The following is a 5,000-nucleotide window of genomic DNA, read 5'->3' as shown; positions in this document are numbered from 1 at the left end:
TCCAAGGCCATGTCAATCATGAACTCGTTCGTGAATGACATTTTCGAGCGCATCGCTGCCGAGGCATCCCGCCTGGCACACTATAACAAGCGCTCCACCATCACCAGCCGGGAAATCCAGACCGCTGTCCGTCTTCTTCTGCCTGGTGAACTGGCAAAACACGCTGTTTCTGAAGGCACCAAGGCTGTTACCAAGTATACCTCCTCCAAGTAAACAGGCGGCCAGTATACTGCTGCCAGTATAAAATAATACCCGGCTCCATTGGAGCCACACTTGAAAAGGAAAAAAGATACGATATAGACAAATGCATTATTATTATAATTATTGTTATTATTATTAATATTATTATTATTATTATTTTTATTATTATTATTATTATTATTATTATTATTATTATTATTATTATCATTATTAATAATATTAATATTGTTGTTTTTATTATGATTATTATTATAATAATTATTGTATCATTATTATTATTATTATTATTATTATTATTATTATTATTATTATTATTATTATTATGCTTATTATTATCGTGATTATTATTCTGTGGAGATAAAGAAAAGATAAAAAAAAAATAGAGATAAAGAAAGATAAAAATTCTCCCAAGTGAAAGAGATATGGCCATGGAAGAGGGAATAATAATAATAATATAAAAAAAAAAAAAGGGGGGAAGGATATTGAGTTGAAAGTCGATACCTGATACTGAAAGATGGAAAATAAATATTTTCTTCCACAAAACCAAACAGATTGTCTATGAAAATTCTTTAATGAAAGAGATGTTTGGCCCTAAAAAGGGCCTAGATATTGCTGTTATGAAGATCATTCGTGGATGACTTCTTAGGCACGCTCGCCACGGATGCGACGAGCCAGTTGGATGTCCTTTGGCATGATAGTCACGCGCTTGGCATGGATGGCGCACAGGTTGGTATCCTCAAACAGACCCACGAGGTAAGCCTCGGAAGCTTCCTGGAGAGCCATGACAGCAGAGGACTGGAAGCGGAGGTCAGTCTTGAAATCCTGAGCAATTTCACGCACCAGGCGCTGGAAAGGCAGTTTCCTGATAAGCAGCTCAGTGCTCTTCTGATAACGGCGGATCTCACGGAGAGCAACGGTTCCAGGCCTGTAACGGTGGGGTTTCTTGACACCTCCAGTGGCTGGAGCAGACTTGCGAGCTGCCTTTGTAGCAAGCTGCTTGCGGGGCGCCTTGCCACCAGTGGACTTGCGAGCCGTTTGCTTGGTACGTGCCATAGTTGTGGTAACAACAACTCACAACGAACACTCAGCTGAGTCTGCCCGCGCTTCCCACAAAATCCCTTTATATATGAATCGGGTGGGCCCGACGACTCCAACCCTGCCTTGTGATTGGTCAGAAACGTCCAGTGAGGCTCATCGCCCACGCAGTCACCGCATGAAAGATGTGATCATTATTGTTAGTCTAATTCATTTTGTTCTTATTCTTATTCTTATTCTTATTCTTTCTTCCCTCATTCATAACAAATCTTGGAAAATATACAGCAGAACTGACATGTCATTTAAAATTCTAAGACAATTAGCAAGAAAGTTGTGATATTCTTATTTTTTTCATTCTTTTTATTCTATTTTTTTCTTATTCTTGTCATAATTAATATTGTTATCTTTATTATTTTCATTTTTTTTTATTATTCTTCCTTATCTTATTCTTATTTATCCTACTTTTAGAGAGATGAGGCTTGTGCGGTCACCCATCCAAGTTCTGCCCGGACCCCCTGCTTAACCTTGCTGATCCCGCCGTCAGCTGATTGGTCAAGAGCGGAGAACAAGGTGTTGGGAGGGCTTATTTCTCTTATTCTTATTCTTTCCTGTATTGTTGTTGCATTGTTGTGCTGAAAATGTTGGAAAATATGCACTAAAATTAACCCTTCATTCATAATTCTACGACAATTAGCAAGAGAGATATATTATTACTTTTTTCCCTTATTTTTGTTCTTTTTATTCTTAATCTTCTTTTTTTTATTATAGTTGTTATTGTTATTTTATTATTTTCGTTTTTCGTTCATTCTCCTCATTCTTATTGCTATTTTTTTCTATTCTCAGAGAGATGAGGCTTTTGTGGTCACCCATCCAAGTTCTTCCCGGACCCCCTGCTTAACTGCGCTGATCCCGCCGTTAGCTAATTGGCCAAGACCGGAGAACTAGGTGTTGGGAGGCCTTCTTTCTATTATTCTTATTCTTTCTTCCCCCATTCATATCGTTGTATTGGAAATGTTGGAAAATATACAAAAGAATTCACCCTTCTATGACAATTAGGAAGAAAGACATGGGATGCTTTCTTTCTTTTTTTTTATATTCCTTTATTGTAATTTTTCTTATTCTTGTTATAATAATTCTTACTGTTATCTTTATTACTTAAAATTTTCGTTCATTCTCCCTATTCTTATTCTTATTTTTTTTATTTATTTATTTTTTTTCAGACAGATGAGGCTTGTGTAGTCACCCATCCAAGTATTGCCCGAAACCCCTGCGTAATCTCGACGATTTCATTTGACAATACCTATTTACTTATTTATTTATTATTATATTTATTAAAAAAAAAAAAGAAGAAAAGAAGATGAAGAATAAGGTATGTAATCGAAATACTCTCTCTATACTGTAGCAATAGTTTAGCTGGATGTACTTGTATTGTGTCAAAAATACTTGCAATATCTGCAATTGTAACCTGCAGTGTCGGCATAATGCATAATTAAGCAATGAAAAGAAAAATTAATAAAAGAATAAATGAAAAAAAGAAAGAAAAAAAGATACAATTAACAATTAAATATATTAGCTACCCCTCTACGTTTCTTTATCACTGCAGAAAAATGGAAACATTTTAACGTAGACTTGTCAAAATTCAACTGAAATTAAGGGTTAAATAAGGATTGTCACCCCTTCCCCAGAGGATATTCATTGTCTTTTAATATATATATATATATATATATATATATATATATATATATATATATATATATATATATATATATATATATATATATATATATATATATATATATATATATATATATATATATATATATATATATATATATATATATATATATATATATATATATATATTCTTTTTATTTAAAGTCTTATTTAGAGAGAGAGAGAGAGAGAGAGAGAGGTAACGTCCTTGAGGATAGCAGCTCGTCTACGCTCCGCTCAGTGATCAGCGTTAGAATGTAATTCCTCATTTCTTTAAAAAAAAAAAAAAAAAAAAAAAACAGAAACTTTATTTAGGGGGCTTGCTGGAAACAAACTACAATGGAGGAAAGAACAATATGTCTGCTATATGACCCACCCAGTTAAATTTTCAAGAAGCAAACGCAAGTTGGAAAATACGAGGAAGATAAATTTTCATTTATATACGTTTTATGGTAATTTCTGCCACGCCTTCCTCTATTCATCAAACGTCACTGACACTTATTCCCTTTATTTTTTACTTTACAGAATCTTTTGTAGGGCAAGACTCTAGAGGATATGTGCTTTCATAAATTCTATAATGCTTTGCTTATCATAGAGACATAAAAAAAAAAATAATAATAATAAAAATAAATAAATTAATTAATTTAAAAAATCAAAATAAATAGATATATAAATTAATTAATCAATCAAATAAATTTCTATGCTTCACCTTTATAGCATTCGTATGAATGTCAAAACAAAACAAAAAATATAAATATAAATAATAATATGAAAAAAAAAAATTACTAAATATATGAAAAATAGCATTACTACTACTACTACTACTACTACTACTACTGCTACTACTACTACTATTTTTTTTTTTTTTTTATGTAGGAAGGACACTGGCCAAGGGCAACAAAAATGTAATAAAAAAAATGCCCACTGAAATGCCAGTCCCATACAGGGGTCAAAGCAGTGGTCAAAAAATGATGAATAAGTGTCTTGAAACCTCCCTCTTGAAGGAATTCAAGTCATAGGAAGGTGGAAATACGGAAGCAGGCAGGGAGTTCCAGAGTTTACCAGAGAAAGGGATGAATGATTGAGAATACTAGTTAACTCTTGCGTTAGAGAAGTGGACAGAATAGAGGTGAGAGAAAGAAGAAAGTCTTGTGCAGCGAGGCCACGGAAGGAGGGGAGGCATGCAGTTAGCAAGATCAGAAGAGCAGTTAGCATGAAAATAGCGGTAGAAGACAGCTAGATATGCAACATTGCGGCGGTGAGAGAGAAGCTGAAGACAGTCAGTTAGAGGAGAGGAGTTGATGAGACGAAAAGCTTTTGATTCCACCCTGTCTAGAAAAGCAGTATGAGTGGAACCCCCCTCAGACATGTGAAGCATACTCCATACATGGACGGATAAGGCCCTTGTACAGAGTTAGCAGCTGGGGGGGTGAGAAAAACTGGCGGAGACGTCTCAGAACACCTAACTTCATAAAAGCTGTTTTAGCTAGAGATGAGATGTGAAGTTTCCAGTTCAGATTATAAGTAAAGGACAGACCGAGGATGTTCAATGTAGAAGAGGGGGACAGTTGAGTGTCATTGAAGAAGAGGGGATAGTTGTCTGGAAGGTTGTGTCGAGTTGATAGATGGAGGAATTGATTTTTTGAGGCATTGAACAATATCAAGTTTGTTCTGCCCCAATGAGAAATTTTAGAAAGATCAGAAGTCAGGCGTTCTGTGGCTTCCCTGCGTGATATGTTTACCTCCTGAAGGGTTGGACGTCTATGAAAAGACGTGGAAAAGTGCAGGGTGGTATCTTCAGCGTAGGAGTGGATAGGACAAGAAGTTTGGTTTAGAAGATCATTAATGAATAATAAGAAGAGAGTGGGTGACAGGACAGAACCCTGAGGAACACCACTGTTAATTGATTTAGGAGAAGAACAGTGACCGTCTACCACAGCAGCAATAGAACGGTCAAAAAGGAAACTTGAGATGAAGTAAACAGAGAGAAGGATAGAAACCGTAGGAGGGTAGTTTGGAAATCAAAGCTTTGTGCCAGACTCTATCAAAAG

Source organism: Scylla paramamosain, unplaced genomic scaffold, assembly GCF_035594125.1.
Source record: "Scylla paramamosain isolate STU-SP2022 unplaced genomic scaffold, ASM3559412v1 Contig121, whole genome shotgun sequence".
Taxonomy (NCBI): Eukaryota; Metazoa; Arthropoda; class Malacostraca; order Decapoda; family Portunidae; genus Scylla; species Scylla paramamosain.
Note: the sequence above shows the minus strand (reverse complement) of the source record.